Source organism: Sciurus vulgaris (assembly GCF_902686455.1).
Source record: "Sciurus vulgaris genome assembly, chromosome: 9".
In the NCBI taxonomy this organism is placed as follows: Eukaryota; Metazoa; Chordata; class Mammalia; order Rodentia; family Sciuridae; genus Sciurus; species Sciurus vulgaris.
In genome coordinates, this window is record NC_136469.1 from 94,493,450 (window position 1) to 94,513,639 (window position 20,190).

The following is a 20,190-nucleotide window of genomic DNA, read 5'->3' on the forward strand; positions in this document are numbered from 1 at the left end:
TGCCTTCCAACGACACTGGGCTAATCAGGTGCCTTACCTGAAAGTTGAAGTTGAATGGAAAGATCCATTAACTGGATGCTGGCATGGTCCTGATCCACTAATAAGTGCTGGCAGAGGTTTTGGATGTGTATTCCCAATTGGAGAACCAAACCCTATCTGGGTGCCCGCCAGGAACCTCAAATACCATCAACCAGAACAATATAATTCACCCAAGAGCACACCCTCTTGAAGTATGTTTACTGCAAGTATTCTAAAATCCCTCCTCCTCCTCCAACTTCGACTCAGCTGTTTCTGCTTCCATTCCCCAGGCCACGAGGTCCCATATATACCGGTGTGGAGGGAGTAACGAGCCCAACCATCAGTGGCATGTCCTAGTAAGGAGTATGATGTAGTTGTCCCAGTCCCCACAAGTATTGGGAGATAATTGTTTCACAATTTTTTGCGTCCAAACCTGAATTGATTACTAACCAGGAATAAGGGTTAAAATGCCCTAGGCATCAAGTTTCTGCTGGAATATTTTGGCCCCTTTCAGATCCAAATCTCAGTCAAGTCTTACATTGAAATGTAAATAGAAAAAGCCTGAAGGCTCAGTAGGAGACCGGTCTCAAACCCAAAGAAAAAAAAGAACAAAAAGAGTCTTACCTGAACTCCAGCAAAAGTAAATGTTATGGTGCTTTACTAAAGTAATTAACGGCCATATCATTTTTCCAGGACTCTTGTTTTTTTTGAATTCTACATTTTTTTTTTTTGAGCTCATGACTTTTTGATCAGTTCTTTTTTTTTTTAATTCAACTAGAGTTTTTGAACATCTGTTACATTGCAATGGAGATTTACCTATAAGTTACAAGGCCTTCGATTTTTGTTATGCGTGTGTCATGCTGTCTGGTGTCATGTTTAGTCTGTATCAAAACTGAGCGCTCCTAAAATTAAAATTTAAAAATGGATCCAAATACTTTTAATTCACATGATTTAAAAAGGTTCAATTTAAATTGGGTAAACTAATAGAAGTAAAATGTATTTAAAATTAACTCAAGTCTCTAGGTGGTCGAACTAATAAAATGTTGATGTTTATAAAAAGTCTAACATCAATTTTTCTAGGACTTTCCTCCAACAAGAAAAAGCTGGCAAATACTGTTCAGGACACTTGTCTGATATCTTGGTTTTTACAAAATAAGTGAATTAGAGTTCACATGCATGGGATTACTCAAATGTGTTTACAGAGAAAATTGTTTTGTGTCATCACTAAACTAAAAACAAGGTTACTTAGAGTTATGTCCTAACCGGTATAATTCTATATACAAAAGGTTCTAAAGGGTTCAACTGTGTTTCAATTAGAGTACTATAAATAACAAAATATTTAATCTTATTAAAATGGAGTAATTTATATAAATTAAGAAATTTCATAAGACTTGTTTCAGAATGTGAACAAAAAGTCAACAGATAGGAAAGAAAAAAAATAAAAGGTTCTAAATATGGAAATATATTTAGTGAAAAACAAAATGTTTCTGGGTAAGAAAGTGCTTATGTGATAAAATACATGAGGGTCTAAATAAGTGCTAAGAAAGTCTGTAAAGGGCAAGTTTCAATAAGTTTGCATGTAACTAAGTTGGTTGTATGTATGTGACACAGTTAAAGCTATTTAAGGTTTTTTTTTCCTAAGGTGAAATACTAATGTTCTGATATAAACCAAGTTTAATCTATATGGTAAAATGACAAGAATTTCTTAGAAACACTAATTTACTCTTAACTTTGTATCTATTAAGTTTTATTCTTTAGAACAATTAGTCTTAAAAATTGGGATATACAATTATGGTTAAACAAATGTTAGAGTATTGTACTGTGTTACAGAGTCTAAATTTTTCTTTAAAAAACTAAATTTGGTAAGATAAAAATGTCAAGGTAATTGTGAAATGGTCACTCTTTATATATTAAATGTGTTCATATTTTCCAGGTATACAAGTTTTTAAAGCAGGGAATTTATCAAGCTGCTATTCTCCAAACTAAACTTGTTTGTAATAGTAATTTTAAACTTAAAAAGAGTAAATTTTATTAGGGATTTATTTCTATCATTTAATGTTCTACTATAGGACCTATCATCAATAGGGTATATGTAAAATTTGTTAAATGTATTTCTGGAGGTTATTGAGATCCTGATTTGTTTAAAGGTTAAACATAAAAACATTTTGTCACTTTGCCACACAAAAGGAAAGTTAAAAGCTCTCTCAGCATTTCCTTAATTCATGTTTAGAAACAATGTTAAATTGTGTTAACTAATGTTCATGTAGACTCAGGAATCAATATATGTAAACTGCTTAAAATGACATTTAAGAAAGAGTGTGTTGTGCAGTAGCGAAAATGGGACAGCAGTGATTGAGACTGGGGTCTCTGACCTCATGACTTTGGACAGTGGACTTCCTTGAGAGACATAGAGCTCCTAACATTGCACTTTGTAGGTCTACCATCTTAGATCTACAGGCTCAACTTGATTCCTTGGCTGCTGTCGTCCTGCAAAATCGTTGTGGTTTGGATCTTCTAACGGCAAAGGAAGGACGGCTTTGCCTGTTCCTTGGTGAAGAGTGCTGTTTCTACACCAACCACTCTGGCATTGTACAAGATACAATCAAAAGCCTACAGGAAGATTGGAACATTGTAGGAACGAGCTCCACTCTAATTTCCTCTGGACTGGGTTACATGGGTGGCTCCCATACCTCCTCCCGCTTATGGAACTGCTATCCTTGTGTTCACCTTTGGGCTTTGCATAAGTCAATAGACTTATCCATTTACTGAAAAGCCAGGCTAAGTCTGTGCAGCTCATGGAGGTCCGACAGCATTATACCGCCCTTCATAATGATGATTGGGAGCCCTATAGGATCATGGATCACTCGTATCAGGACACTAGAGTCTAAGTGTCTCTCCCTTAAGCCCTGCTCCTCCTGAGGGGCCCGCCTGAAGTGCTAAGGTGGTAGCCAATGACGGGTAAGATTCATGGGGAGCTCATACCTACCTAAGACAGGAAATGAGGGCTAGAGCCTCATTGTCCAATGACGGGTAAGGATGTTGCTCTGCCGTGGACAACCTAAGACAGGCACACCTTCGAGTAAGGCGGACCCCCAAACTGCTAGGGTGATGGTCCATGACGGGTAAGACCCTTCCAGGGGCAACCTAAGACAGACACACCCTTAATATAAAACAAAAAAGGGGGATATGTTGGGACTAATGACACATTAACTAACTCAGGCTGACTCCTTACCCCCTGGTGAGTGAGCAAGATCAAGGCCTCAAAGGTGGTTTCAATAGTTAATGACGATGAATTGGACCACTGTCAGGGATTGGTTAACAATAGTTCCGTGAATGTGATCAGCTCGTGCTTGCCATATAGTCCTATGGGACTCTTGCCTGCGTGAACACCCCATGCTTTGCTGACCTTTAAGCTGATTGGTTCCCGCCTAGCCGCCACCCTACATAAAAGCTGTGTGACTTCCTCAATAAACGAGTTCCTGCTGTGACTGGTCTCCCTGACGAGTCTGATTGTCCTCCTCCTGGAGGGCTGGGAGCGGGCGGTCAGTCGGCCTTACCTATCCTGGTCTGACCTTGTTGGGGAGTGTCCCCTTCCCTTGCTGCTGGTCGAGAAGAGCAAGGGAGCTTAAGACCCCAACAATTTCTAACATGCTTTCTCTTCAGTCTTAGTTCTTCACACCCAGCCTGTCAGTAATTCTATTTTGTTCCTGCAGCAAATTTTCACATTACTTAATCCAGACTGCTGCCTTCCCAGGTTACAATCATCATGTTTGGCCTAGAACATTGAAGCAAACTCCTAACTGGTCTCACTGATCCTGTTTGTTCCCTCTTCAGTTTGCCCTCAGCAGAAGTAGCCAGGGTGATCATGCCACTACCCTCTAAGGATCCTACAAAGACATTTCATTTATTTTCTAGTGAAAGTTAAGTCCTCACTATGACCCACCAAACAGCATAATGCAACACTCTGCTAACATCTGATGTCATCCTCAAATGTTCTCTCAGGCCCACTTCACTCCAGCACTCTGACTTCCTCTCTTTGACTTCCTGCCACCTCTGATTTCTGGTTTCTTCCTGAGTCACAGGACTGGTTTCAGATTTAAATCTTCATCAAAACACCTTTTTGGGGCAATCTCTCCTGAAAGTTCTAGTTAATATTTTATATGAAAAATTTTGATATTATATATCTGCTTTTCACTTTTTAAGTTTCATTTTTCTCAACATTCATTACATTATGAAATAATAAATAGTCTATGCTATTTAAGGTGTTTCCTGAATAGATATAATCTCTGTGAGTGTGAAAATTTTTACTTTTTTTAACCATTATCATATCCCAATGACAAACTGTAGGAATGTAGGGTTGGAAACAACATAAATATTGGAAAGATATATTATTGATTATATCTATTTTAATAAATAACAGTATCAGGTTAGTAAACTTTTGTTGTAAAAGAATATTTATTGAATTGAGAAACAGTCTGAATAATTTCATATTGAATTGTTTGGTACATACTTTTGGCATGTTATTAAACCATAAACTGAGTAAACAGTTATATGTACTGAAATTTTAATAGTGCTATTTATATTTGTGTTCAAAAGTGTTTTATGAACTTCCTATATTCTACAATTTTCTAAAATGTACCCAAATTATAATTGAGTATAAAAATGCTTACTGTTTCCAATGGAATGAATCCTCAAAGGTAAATATTTGAAAGCAAAAGTTGTTGACATATATACATCATTGAAAGAAAGCAATCCTCAATATTCTGTTAACTCAGTGAATCTCAAAAATGATAAGTAAATTGAAGTTCACAGCCAGATATATCTTACTGAAGATTCTGAAATCCAAAAATAAAGATAGTGTATTTAAAGAAGGCAGAAAGGAAAAAAGAGGGAGGATGGAGAGGGAAGGAGGGTTCACTCAAAGAAAAATGACCATAGCTTGTCAGCTGGTATCTTAGCCACCACAACAGAAGCAGAAACAGCCAAAATCAATTTTACATATCTGATTTTGATCACATACCTATTGAAATTCTCTATTTGGGTAAAAAATTTCCAGTAAGCTACAATGTTAGTCAAAGCAGAGTGTCTCTGTAGAGAACTAAAGAATAAACTTCAAGGAAAATCCAAAATAACACATATCTTGGATAAATAAACCAATATAAACTAATATACAGGATGAATGTAGTATAAATGTTAAGAAATGAGATTTTGAACATCAGAATCCTGGAGGGGAAAGGAAGAACCAATGCAACAAGTGAATATTTGTGTTCTGAGGTCAGTGACCTTGGGAGGATGCCAGAACTCCTCAAGATATTTAGAGACCCGGGGTGGCAGTACAGAAAGAGGAAAGAGTCCTCCAGCAACTGTGACATGGCTCCCTGACAAGAGGAATCAGAGAGTACCAGCAGACTCCATCAATACAAATACCAGTGGGACCAGTCACTTAGAATTTGTGACAGGCTTCATCCTAGTTTTAGGGAGCAACTTGGATTCTGCACAGAAGCCTTGGAAAAGGGATTCACATTTCCTTCCTGCTGTCCTCTAGAGCACACGTGGCTAGATCTAGGCTGCATCTTGAGAAGGGCCAAATTTTGGTGTCCAAATTCTTACTGCCCTAGGATAGGGACCAGAAACCTCTGCACCTCCTTGGAAACCCACAAACATTTCATTACACTAGTACAGGGGCTGTGGCCTCACCAACCCAACTTGACCCAGCATAGCAACAGTGACACCAGACCCCAATCCTGCAGGGTGCCTTGAATCATAGGAAATGGGTGTTTCCACACAATGGAGACTCCAAAGTGCAACACAGAAAGTTTAAGATTATGACTATTGAGCATGAAAGACAGCATATTAAAATGTTCGTTTTTTTTTCGAACTGGCATTTTTTTCTTCAACTAAAGTACATAATTACCATGTGGAACATCAGAAATGTATATATTCCAGTATTTTAAAATAAAGTCAGAATGAGAAAGAATGTACAACTGAGTATGATGATTAAGCAATGTTTTTAAAGAAAAGGATCATTTTTTCTTAATTAAATTTTTTGAAATAGAGGAACAACATCCTTTGACTTTAAAAGGTCTTTCTCAAAATCTCTTGAGACACAGAACTTAGGAATTTATCTAAGGCAATATAAGCCACTACTAAATTCCCCAGTAATCTAAATAAAATATCTTAAAATTAGCAGGTTTTATAAAGTTGAATTAAAAAAAAAAACAGCATATGAGGACTATGTTGTTTTACTTATGTAAAACTATGTTACGTAGCATAATATCATTATATATCATAAAGCTAACATAGGCTAAGCACAGAAGAGAAAGAAAATGTAACAAGTCCAATCTGTCTTCTGAAATAGCCATCATTATTGGTGTTTAACTCTAAAATCGTGATATTGGTAATCTACAAAATATAAGCAATTTTTAGTGTAATGAGTTTTATTTCCCCATGTTTTCCTTATGATATCAGGTAGCATATTTAGTTTCCATTCTATATAAATTCTGTATTTTCTTGTTAATGTTTTGTTCAGTTCTATTCTCTATCACAATAACTGAATAAGTAAATCTTGTAGCTTTTTCAACCCAATAAGCATCAATGTGGATGATAAGATACTGAAGAATGACAGATATCGATTTAATTAGAGAAGAAAATTAATAGCTAGAAATTTGAGGAAAGTACTACTATATAATTATTATTTTGACTAGTGAAAAGTGAGAGAAATCAGGAGAGATAGGATATTAAATAAACTATGTGTAATTTATTTGAAAGAACTCTCATAATTACTAAAATCTTTTTAAAATTATGAAATGTAAGCTTTTTGAAAATTTAAGTAATTGGTAAATGTGTTAGCTAGTCAGGACTTGCCTTTATTCTGAAAGCCGGCATGTTCTCTACCCATTCTCATTCACAATTATTTTTACTGAAATTTAAAAATATTATTTAGATATTAATAAGCTTGAAGATATTAATGTATTATTAGATTGAAAGCCAAGGAATACTAATTCTTCTATGTTTCTAAATCTTGTATAATATAATCTATGAAAAAAAAAAACAGAAAAAAAATCTAGAAAACTCTTTTGAAAATGAGCAACAGTGTGACAGGCGTAACTTGTTTCTGAATGTTTGTCTGGATTCAGGGAATGTATATGTTACTATGTCCCATTTGAATCAACCATTTTTATTTGATTCTGATAATTGAAAAATAAATGTATCTTAGACTATTTTCATTTATGAAGACATGTCACCATTTAAATTATCTGCTTTGCTTTATACCCAATTAATTCAGGTACATTTAATGAATATCTCTCATATGCTTATAATAAACCAGGTGCTAAAGAAATAATAGTAAACAAAATCTACTGATTTCTACTCTGTGGTGCTCATATTCTAATGGAGTTGGGGATGAGAAAAAAACTAACAAAATAAAATTTAACGTGTCACATGGTAAAATGTGCTAAGTAGAAATAAAGGAGGAAAAGAACAGGACTTGTGGGGGTATGCCCTTTGAGATGGAGTGGGTTAGAGTATTCTCCTTGATATGGTTGTAACTTAGCAAATACCTGAAAGAACTGAAACCAATTGAAGTCTTTCAAAATATAAGTAACTGCACTACAGTAAAGGTGAAGACAGTGATATCCTGAGTGGAGAAATATGTAGTGTGTTCTAGATACTGCTAGGCTAGTGATGGAAGCAGATTGTGCGGGAACAGTAGAAAAAGAAATCAGGCATCAGGATTGCAGAAAAAATGATTCTCCAATATACAATATTAACTTTTGACTTTTCTTCTTAGAGAAATGAAAGAGTAATTTGGTTTCTGTAGGGGGAATTATCTTTTGGGAAGCAAGATTAAAACAAAAGCAAGCAAGATTAAAGACAGCAGTTTGGAGTCTTTTACCATATTCAAATGGGTGAGAATGGTGTTTTACATTATCAGTGGCTTTGGTGGAGATTGTAAAAAGGTCCAGACACTAGATATTTTTAAACAGCAAAGCAAATAGCATTTACATATGGTGTGGTTTTAGTTTGTGAGAAAGGAAATAGGTAAGGTTGACTATATAAATTTCTGCCAGAACTAGCCGAATATAATTGACTATATTCCTTAGTTCAGTGTGAAGAAAATTCAAGGTTCAGAGAGAAAGGAGTGGTGAAAAGGGCGGGAAGTACAGTGAAAAAGAGAAATTCTCGTCATTCAGAAAATGTTTAACCTAATACAGGTGTAAAAATCAGCTTTGCCAAAGTTTCTGTCAAGAAAATTATTTTTATAACAGATACCAATTTTCTGTTAACTTTTACTATTAAGAAATCATTTTTCTATCTATAGCTTGATAGATGTGAATATTTTCATATATATACATGTTAATATATTCACATTTATTTTTATGATCATTTAACCTTCAGTTGTCTAAAATTTCAGTACTTTTAAGAGTAACAGTCTTAACGATACAATTTATCAACTTAATAGTTAATACAATACTTGACATTTGTTTGGTATAATTGAGTAGAGCTAAAATAATAATAAAGGAAGTACGCATATTAATGCAAATATACTAGTTTTATAGAGATCAAAAGTTAAGTAAAAATGAACTAGTATTTATCACATAGCAAATGATCTACAATATTTGGAATTGGGGGCTGGGGAGATAGCTCAGTCGGTAGAGTGCTTGCTTTGTAAGTACAAGGCCCTGAGTTCAATCCCCAACACCCGAAAAAAAATAATAATATTAGGAATCAAATTTTATGATGTTCATAAAATCTCTGCTGGTAACTAAAATTTAGAGACAAGAAAAGTCATGAGGAATAGAACTAAAATACAGAGAAAAGTAATGGTAATTCTTATGATATTTTCTCATAGCGTCTGATATCATGGAGTTGGTACAAAGTGAATTTTTATAGTAATTTGCATTGATTAATAATTTTCAAACTGCCCTTTCTACTTAGACTACTCAGATGACATTACATCACTTAATGCCATGAAAGGTATACTCCTTGATCTGAAAACAAGTTAGGAAGCTAAGCTATTACTATAGTTGGTCATATGTTACAAGGTATTGTGAATTTCTGAGGGAAAATCCTAGGTTCTTATATTTATTTTGTGTATGATTTCACTGCAAACTGCTTATAAAGGAGTTACAATAATAATAATAATAATAATAATAATAGAAATTTCATGTTTATTTCATATTTACCTATTTGACATTATGGATGTTTTATTTTCTAAATTATTTGAGTTCATATTTACCATTTTTTACATTTATGAATACATTTTATTTTCTAAAATATTTGAATTTTTGTGCCTAGCATCATGACCCATCCCCCTAAATGACTTAGCATCTGTTTCATAAGAACAGTCTCTTTCATAACTATCACAAAATGACCCAACTCAGCATATTTAATTTTTCACAATATTATCATTATTATATAGATAGTTTTTGCTTCAATCTTTTCAAATTGTCTTTATAAGATTACAAAAACTGGATCTTCATCCTGGATCCAATTAAGACCTAAACAAAAATTAATGTCCAGGGTTCTTTATTTTTCCATAACATGGAATAGTTAATTATTTTACTTGGTAATATTTAAGGAAGTTCGTCCCGGTGTCATATTTATTTTATCTCATATTTTCTTCTTATTATTTTTGGCTAGAATACCACATAATTAATAGTATGTCCTTCTCAGTGAATTATACGAGCTATAGCAAATTATCATAATTTTATTGATATCAATATAAATCTCATGATTACAGAGGTAGTCCCCAGGTTGCCTCAATTAAATATTACCAGTTCCTTCTACTTAGTAGTTATTCTATAGGGAGGCACTTTGGAACCATACAATAATCTGTTTCGTCTTCCACTGATGAATTTTGCCTGAAAAAAATTAACTAAAATTGCAACAAAATAGTGTCTCTGTGATGTTATTGTTGCTTATCAACTGACATTTCTGCTGTGAAGAGTATCTTTCCAGTCTTCACTGTTGATGAGATGGCAATAGCAAGAGAACAGTTCACACTGTTCTTAGTAACTTTGTTGAGGACAATGATTACCTTGCTCTTCTTGATAGATTTGTTGAATGACAAGAAATTCATCAGGCATCATAGCAAGCACCATTGTGAAAAAAAGAAAAGTTTTTGATTTCCACATGCATACAAGCCAATGAGACCAGGGGGAAAACACAAAGGATAAGGGTGCATTTTTATTAATATGAAAGACTTCTCATAGTATTGTGTGTGTGTGTGTGTGTGTTTTGTGTGGGTTTCTGGTTTGTTTGTTTTGGTAAGGACATTTCTTAGTTACATGTAATGGATCTTGAAAGCCACGTGTTTTATGAAACTTAACATTGAGGTTTGGTTTCAAGTTATGTTTTACCGTGTATTTCAGAAAAATAAAGTTTCGGATTTTTTAATTACATAAATTCTGTATCTTTCCACATATGATTATTCTTCATTGACCTGTTGTCAGTCAATGCTGACAGGAGGCACATGACAGAATCTGGACATGACTACTCTTGACTGTATCTTCATTTCCTTATAAAATCAGATTATTCTGGTTCCACCTATACTCTACCATAATCCTGAAGTTCCCTGTATTTTTCACCTAAAACTATTTTTAGTTTGTATTTTTTATTATATTGTCTTCTGTATCATTTTTATATTGCCATGTATTAAAAACCCATTATCGAATGGTTGCCATCTGTGCCATAAGCTTAATGACCTTGTAGGTCCTACTTCAGTCCTTAGGAAAATTGTTTATCTCTGGGTGAAACTATTAACTACAGCTCATTTAAAAGGCAAAATGACTGGGATGTAGGAATGACAGAAAAGTGACTCAGGGATCACATTTAGAGGGAATGAAAGTCAAGAAGCATGAGCTTATGTGCCTGTCAATAACATAGTGCTTTACTATTTCATTAAGAGCGAAACTCTCAAAAGCAGCATTAATCATTGTCTCTAAATTCACTCTCACTCTCTCTGTCCCTCTCTCTCATACACACAATCACATCACACAAATGCACTCACAACTCACACAAACATGGATAGTACCATGTATGTATTCATGAGTTTTGAAAGTTTGCTATTAAAAAATTGTGTCTATTTACCTTATTGCAGTACCAATTATATCTTAATAGTTTATGCACATTTCTGTGTTGAATGATTTCAATTATAATGATAAATAGTAGAAATCTATGTATGTATTTAGGTCTTTATGTATACATATGTGTGGTCATGAAAATTGATGCTGTGAAATGATTAACAGCTTAGACTAGTTTATGACCAATTATGTCACTTGTTATATCACTTTGGTCAGATGAAATTCTTAGTGACTCAGATTTTACACCTGTAATAATAACTGTCTTACAAGATTGTTAAGTGGATAAATGCTGGGTACCTTGCCAAGGCCATAATAACCTTGCATGAGCATTAACTATTATTACATGAATGTCAAGTATTTCATTATAAACATAACTTTTAAAAATTAGATTAACTCATGAAAATCTTGTACCATAAAATATGTTTCAAAATGAAAACAAAAAGACAATCCTAGAAAATTATAAGACAAGAAGACAGTCAAGATTATGATAGTCAATCTTTCTGCTACAGACAAAAATGTACTTCAAACATCTGGTCAGAATTTAAAATCTTTGAAATGCTAATAATAGATCCGTGTTAAAATAATGTTACCAGATTTTAAGTTATGAAGATGAAGAGTTAATATCCTCACTTTGTATCGTCTTCCTCTTATTGCTCCAATTTAAAAATAAATTCTGAATATCTATGAAACAAAGAAACGTGTTGGATTCATTTTCCTTGTCACAGTGAACAATAGAGACTATATATAATAAAAATAAACTGGGATGTTGATTCTCAAATTGAACCTTACTTTTTGTTTGTTCTCACAACCTACCAAAAAATGTAGAGATAAATCTACATAGGGATTGTTAGGTTTGGTTTTTAAATATATAGAACTGAGTGTTGGAATTTATTTTTCCCTGTTGTTCTTTCAGTGTTGATAAAGGATTTCTTCATCCACACCATTCATGGCAAGAATCTTTGAAAAGATAATTTTTCTAAAACAAACATCAATGAGAAATGACGAAGACTAAATTAGTTTAGATATCAGATAATGATAGTGGTTCAGTCTGATTTATTAATTAATAATAAAGCCATACAACTTTGGAGTGCATTTTCACAGATTAGTATACTAACTTTTTAGGGAAGGACTATTGTACATGTTTTATTTCAATCAGTTTCCAAAATAGAGGGCAGCATGTGCCATTACAGAGAAGAGGAAGTAGCAGCGAAATTAAGATTCCAGGGAAGAGCAGGCCCAGGTGAACTAGAAACTCTTCATGGTAATTCTGAGAATTCAAGAGCAGGAAGAATCAACTGCTACTGTAGAAGAACAGCAGGCAATCCAGGAATGTAAGACAGAACTGAGTGAAAGACTGAGATTGAAGTATTTGTACTGAGCTTGCATAAACTGTTCAAAGAGAACTTATTGGTAGGTATTCATATAAAAATGTAAAGATCAACAGATATGTGTGGTCTTGTTGAAACTGACAATGAAGTAAATTCTGTGCCCTCCCTTTTTTCCTCACCAGTGCCTATTTTAATTTTACAAGAAACTCTGATCATTTGCATATACAAGATGAGACTATGTTTCCCCCAATTTTCTTCAGGAAAGATTAAATCTCTGTCCAATTTATTTGCTCTTCAGGAAACTATTTAATTTTACCTTAGCCTTGGAGAAGTACAGAGTTTTCCACTGCAGTTTTATTTGCTAATTAATAAGGTTATGCAATTTCATAGTACAGTTTTACATATTAGTTTAACTAATAATCTTTTGAGGGAAGGACAGTTGAGCAGATTTTATTCCTACTTTTATATTATTGCTAATTTTAAATGGGAAGTAAAACAAAACTAGAAGAGTAATTAGAGACCTTGTTAAGATTAACCTCATCTCATATTCAGAGAAATTACCCAGCTTATCTAATATTACAAAATACACACTGGCAGAGCTCAAAGTTGAGTATCCATTTCTTTTAACTCTGGAAGTTATTGCTCTGTATTACAGCTACCATGTCTTTTTCAATAGAGTGATGATCATTTTCTGTTATCTAAAATGGTTTAATCACCATCAATTCTCATTGATAATTGTTTTAGCTCAACACTCTGAATCTGTTACTTGAAAGTATAAATCTGAAATTTTATCATAGTAACAACATCCATTTTCATTTCTCTCCGTTCTTGCTGTTAAAAATGATATACTTCATGTAACCAAAATAATTTTTGAATTATTATGTATTAGTTGAAATATTAACATCAGTGACTTTAATTTTACTGATCAAAGATTTGAAAAAAAGTTTTTGAAATTCCAATAGCTTACATAATAGATCAATATATAAAATATTATTTTAATAAAATTTATATCCTCTTGTAACTCAGAAAATAATTTGGTCCTGTATGTAATGCTCTCTCTTTGATCTGCTGATTCAGAGCCCATTTCCTAGTTCACTGGTATCACTAAAAATGAAAAAACTGGAAAAAAGTTAAGACCCTATAAACTTTATAATGGAAGAGTCTAAAATATTTGCAGATATTTTAGGGAGTGAATTGAACTGAGTTAGTACTCTGTTTTTTGGTATTATGAGTAAAGTTGGTTTTTCAATAACTGTTATTATACCACTTAAGTTTAGAAAGCTAGAAAAGAGGAATAATCTGAATGTTTGAGCAAGGTGATGGAGTAAAACAATGTCTGATTTGGGGACTAATGTTGAAAATTAAAATAAACTAAATTAAATTAAATGTATATATTCAATGTATTCTAGTTTTCTGTAATATGAATTGATGTATTAGATTTCATAAGAATTTGTGAGTTTCACAGTGTTATAAAATATGACATAAGTATGAGATTACGTGTTTAATTAGTACATGGATGTATGAATCTATACAATTAAAATAAAGTGGTGCTATTTTCTACGCAAACTGCTTATTTACATATTTGCCCAAGTCCAGGAATAGCATAATTTGATATACGTTTTTGATATTCTGTCATTCCTTAATTTCTTAACTTCCTAAACTCCAATTATTTTGTAAATATCTAAAATGTTTTCATCATCATTGACATAAAAATATCCACAAGCGGGGCTGGGCTATAGCTCAGTTGGTAAAGTGCTTGCCTCATGAACACAGGCCCTGGGTTCAATCCCCAGCACTACAAAAACAAACAAACAAACAAACAAAAAAACCAAAACAACAACAACAACAACAAAAAAAACACAAGTGGTTCGTCTTTAGGATTCTATATTTTCCTCTTTCACCCACCCATCTGAAGCTTCACTGTCTCCTAGAATTTTCTTAGGTGGCGTTTAAGATAGATTAAAGCATACTTTTTTTATCATTAATTCCTTCTCATTACCTCAATGACTTCCTTGTCGTGATATTAGAAACAAATAGCTTACATTAGAAAGGAAAATTTATTCATGCGATGATTTATTCATTCAACCAATAATATTGAACATTTACAAGGAGGAATCATCCTATATCTTGAAGACAAAGTGCTACATAAAATTTGATCCAATCATTTCTTCTTGAATTGTGTGATTCAGTGGATGAAACCATCATTGTTTAAATATCACAAATGTATACGAATGATTACAACTTCCACTGATTGCCCATAGCATTGTCTAACTGTTAAAGAAAAATTCTAAGTATAGAGACTTGAAATACATTTTAGAAAGAGAGCCAAGAATCATTTGTCTAATTATGGGAAACATAGGAACACTTACAGATATTACAACTTGAGACATTATGATTTAGAAAATCCACAAGTTTGAAATCAATGCAGTATCTATGATAATAGCTAAACTAAAGGCATATTATGTCATAATAATTGCCATAATATTAAAAAAGAAGAAGAACGAAGGTCTGACATCAGTGAATGACTGACACTGTCCAACAGAAGGACTTTGTATAAAGGACTTTGTAGTAAAGACAATGTGATGTTAGCAAAACAACAGCAGATTAGTGGAACAAATACTCCAGAAATAAATCCACACAAATACAATAAATTGATTTTTGACAAAGTAACAGGAAATTTCAATGGAAAACTGATAGTCTTTTCAGAAAACATACTAGAATAACTGGAAGACCTTGTATTTTTCATGGAAATGAATGTAAAATGCAAAACTGTACAACATCTATAATTTAGCATAGCAGAAAATCTGGGTATTTTCATCTTTGGTAGTTACTTTTTATATACAACATAAAAATCACACTCCATGAAAACATTTTGACAAATTGGATTCTAATAAAATTATAAGCCAGAATAGGTATCCCTAAATAGACAAGGTTAAAGAAATTTTCTGTACCTATACCTAATGGCATCTTACTTAGCCATGAAGAATAAAATGATGACATTTTCTGGAAAATGAATGGAACCTGACAACATCATGCTGAGTGAAACAGGTCAAACCCAGAAAGTCAAGAGTCAAATGTTTTCTGTTAGGAAGCCACAGAGAAATAAGGATAAAAAAGCGAGGGTAAAATAGAAGGGAGAACTGTGGAGCAGAGGAAGGATAAAGAGGTGGGGGAGCAGGGATGGGGAGGGAGAAGAACAGCCAAAAGACTTTAACCAAACTACTTTATGTGCATGTACAAATATACCACAATGAATTCCAAATTTATGAAGCACTATAATGCACCAATTTAAAAGTAAATCAGTAAAAGTATAATTGTAAAATATCCGAAAATGGTTTGCAAAACATATCCATATAAAGAAATCTCAAAACTCAACAATTATGCCAGGTGTGGTGGCATATACCTGTAATCTCAGTGGCTCAGGAGGCTGAAACAGGAGGATCACCAGTTCAAAGTCAGTCTCAGCAAAAGCAAGGCATTAAACAACTCAGTGAGACCCTGTCTCTAAATAAAATACAAAATAGGAATGGGGATATGGCTCTGTGGTTGAGTGCCCCTAAGTTCAATCCCCAGTTCCTCCCTCAAACAAAGCAAAACAAAACAAAACAAAACAAAAACTCAGCAATTATAAAACAACCTAATTACAAAATGGATGAAAGACCTAAATAGAGACCTCACCAATGAAAATATACAAATAGGAAAAAAGCATATTAAAAGTTATACAACATTCATCATACACTATTAGGGAATCACATATAAAAACAATGAAATGCCATGACATGACATGCTATTATAAAGGTTAAAATGCAAAATATTGACAACACTGAATTTTGGTGAGGATTTGAAGTAATGGGAACTCACATTTATTGCTCGTGGGAACGCATAATGGTACAGCCAATTTGGAAAACTGTCTGCAGTTTCTTACAAAGTTACACCTAAGCATACCATTCAGTCCAGGAATCACATTGCTAGATATTTACTCAAACAAATTTGAAATTATATTCACAACAAAATGGCAGATAAATGTTTATAGCAGTAACTAAGATGTATTTCAATAGATGAATGAATAAGCAAAGTATGGTTCACCTAAACAATAGCATGTTATCATCAATTAAAAAAAAAATGAGCCCTCAACCTTTGAAAAAACATAGAAACTTAAATGAGGTTACAAAGTGAAAACTGTCCAAAAACATTACATGCTAAATAATTCCAATGAACTTATCAGGGAAAATATTCTGCCTTTGGTTTTTTGGGATTGGCTTATTTCTCTAAGCATGCTATTTTCCAATTCAATTCATTTACCTGAAAAATTTCATATAATTTTAATTTTCAATTTAAAAAAATAAGCCACAATATGCAAGACATAAATAATAGAAAAAACTGTGTGGTGGGTGACACAAAGAAATATATTAAAATTCAGGTTCATATGTCCAAATTTTCCATTAATTAAAACTCCCTACAAAATGACTATTAATTTTAAAAAACAAATGAGAAGAAATAACACCTAAAATAGGGAATAAATGGAAATAAATTGTTTTTTTGGTCAAAAAAGATATGAAAGATATCGAGGTAAAAGCAATGATATACTAACTTTTCCCCCTTATTCACAATTTATAATATTTAACTGCATTAGGAGCAAGATTCTCACTGAATATTTTTATACTTTTCTGATCTTATTGTTTTGAATTGCAACATAGTTTACAAATTGGCATAAATTTTCTATTGTTAAACAAATATAAATTAAGGTGTTATTATTTAATTATTTATATACCAATATTTCAAACACCTTTGTAAATGACAAATATTTAACTTTTCAAGTTACTTGGTATTCACAAAATTAAAAAGTAATTTTCAGTGTCTGAAGGTTTTCAATCTCTCAGTTATTTTTTTTTTCCTTAAGTGATCAGCACAGATATATACACAGATATATATGCTTTTCATGTCATTTCCCTCCATTTTTCTCTTTTCTAAAATTTTCTTTATTCTTTTTAAATACACATGACAGTAGAGTGAATGGTGACATATTATACATACATGAAATATAACTTCCTATTCTTCATGTTGTACTACATGATGAGGAATTACACTGAACATTTAATCTTTAATCTAATCAGGAAAGTTTTCTCTGATTCATTCTACTCTCTTTCCTATTCCCATTCCTCCCTTCCCTTCATTCCCCTTTTTCTAATCCGATGAACTTCTTTTCTCCAACTCCTTATTGTGCAAGAAAATCCACATATAAGAGAGAACTTTTGTGCTTTGGTAATTGGTTTATTTTACTCAGCATGAAAGTCTTCAAGTTCCATCCATTAACAGCCATAAATTCATTCTACGGCTAATATTCCTTTGTGTAAACATACAACATTCTCATTATCCATTCATCTGTTGAAGGGCATCTAGGTTTGTTCCTTTGCTGATCTATTGTGAATTGAACAGCTATAAACATTGATTTGGCTGTGTCACTATAGTATGCTAATTTTTAAATCCTTTGGGTTATTTGGGTTTTGTTTGTTTGTTTCTTTGTTTTGATACTAAGGTTTTTGAGTTCTTTATGTATCCTGAATATTAATGCTTTATCTGAGGTACAGGTGGTAGATTTTCTCCTATTCTGTAGGCGCTCTCTTCAAGTTCTTGATTGTTTCCTTTGCTATAAATAAGTTTTGCAGTTTAATACCATCCCAATTACTGATTCTTGATTTTGCTTCTTGCGTTTTAGGACACTTGTTGAGCAAGTCAGTTACTAAACCAACAAGATGGAGAGTTGGTCTTATATTTTCTTCTAGGAGGCATTGCATCTCTAGTCTAGTTCTTAGGTCATTGATTCACTTTGATTTGAATTTTCCACAGGATGAGAAATAGAGGTCCAATTTCATTTCGTTACTTATTTTTTTCCAGTTTTTCCAGCACAATTAGTTGTAGAGGCTATCTTTTCTTCCTTGTGTACTTACCGTATCTTTGTCTGGTATGAGATAACTGTATTCATGTGGGTTTGTCTCTGTGTCTTTTATTCTGTTCCATTGGTCTTCATGTCTAATTTGGTGCCAATACCATATTATTTTTGTTATTGTAGCTCTGTAATGTAATTTAAGGCCTGGTATTGTGATGCCTCCTGCTCCATTTTTTCTCACTAAGAATTGCTTTGGCTATTCTGGGCCTCTTATTTTTCCCAATGAATTTTATGACTGCTTTTTCTAGTTCTATGAAGAAAGTCATTGGAATTTTAATATGAATTGCATTAAATCTGTATAACACTTTTGGTTGTGTGGCCATTTAGACTAATAATTTTGCCTATCCAAGAACATGGGAAATTTTTTCATCTTTTAAGGTCTTCTCCAATTTCTTACTTTAGTATTATGTAGCTTTCATTGTAGAGGTCTTTCATCTCTTTTGTTAGGTTGATTCCTAAATGTTTTATTTTATTTTATTTTTTTGAGGCTAATAAATGGGGTAGTTTTCCTAAATTCTCTTTCAGAGGATTCATCAATTATGAATAAAAATGCATTAGATTTGTGAGTGTGGATTTTATATCCTTCTACTTTGCTGAATTCATTTTTGAGTTCTGAAAGTTTTCTGGTGGAGTTCTTTGGGTCTTCTAAATATAGAATCATGTCATTGGCAAATAAGGATAGTTTGAGTTCTTCTTTTCTTATTTGTACCCCATTAATTTATACTTTCTGCCTAATTGATCTGGCTAGAGTTTCAAGAAGTATGTTTAATAGAAGACATAAAAGAAGGCATTCCTGTCTTGTTACAGTTTTTGGAGGGAATGCTTTCAGTTTTTCTCCATTTAGAATGATGTTGGCCTTGAGTTTAGCATATATAGCTTTTACAAAGTTGAGGTATGTTCCTATTATCCCTAGTTTTTCTAGTGTTTTGAACATGAAGGTGTGCTGTATTTTGTCAAATGCTTTTTCTGCATCTATTGAGATGATCAGGTGATGCTTGTTTTTAAGTCTATTGATATGATGAATTTCATTTATTGCTATACATATGTTGAACTAATCTTGTATCACTTGGAAGAACCTCACTTAATAATGGTGCACTATCTTTTAAATGTGATTTTCTCTGCAATTTACCAGTATTTTATTGAGAATTTTTGCATCTACGTTCATCAGGGATATTGGTCTGAAATTTTCTTTCTTTCATGTGTCTGTCTGCTTTTGCTATCAGGGTGACACTAGCTTCACAGAATGAGTTTGGAAGGGTTCTGTCCTTTTTTTGTTTCATGGATAATTTGAGGAGGATTGGTGTTACTTCTTTAAAGGTTTGCTTGAGCTGAACTGAGAATTAGTCTGGTCCTGGACTTTTCTTTGTTGGTAGGGTTTTGATGGCATCTTCAGAAAAGCAAATATTTCATTGCTTGAAATTCTTCCATTTCAATGTTCTATGCCCTCTTGATTCAATTGGGTAGGCCATATGTCTCTAGAAATTTGCTAATGTCCTCAAGATTTTCTTTTTTATTAGAGTACAAGTTTTCAACATAGTTTCTGATTATCATCTGTGTTTCAAGAACGTCTATCATGATATTTCCATTTTCTTCACATTTTTTTTTTAACTTGAGTTTTTTTTTTTTTTTTTCATTAACTTGGCTAAGGGTTTATCAGTTTTATTTATTTTTCCAAGGAACTAATTTTTTTTGTTTCATTGATTATTTTTGAATTTTTATTTATTTCAATTTCATTGATTTTGGTTCTGATTATAATTATTACCTGTCTTCTACTATTTTTGGTGTTAATTCATTCTTTTTCTAGAGCTCCATA

The 20,190-nt window shown here is 32.9% G+C and overlaps 1 long non-coding RNA gene across 1 annotated transcript in view; it reads left to right on the forward strand.

Moving 5' to 3' along the window:
- Positions 1–20,190, forward strand: part of LOC306669156 — a 1,049,088-nt gene that overhangs the window by 309,032 nt on the left and 719,866 nt on the right. Inside the window, exon 2 of the long non-coding RNA XR_013766040.1 lies at positions 1,718–2,039. This is a non-coding gene — a long non-coding RNA (uncharacterized lncRNA). The remainder of the gene's footprint in view (positions 1–1,717; positions 2,040–20,190) is intronic.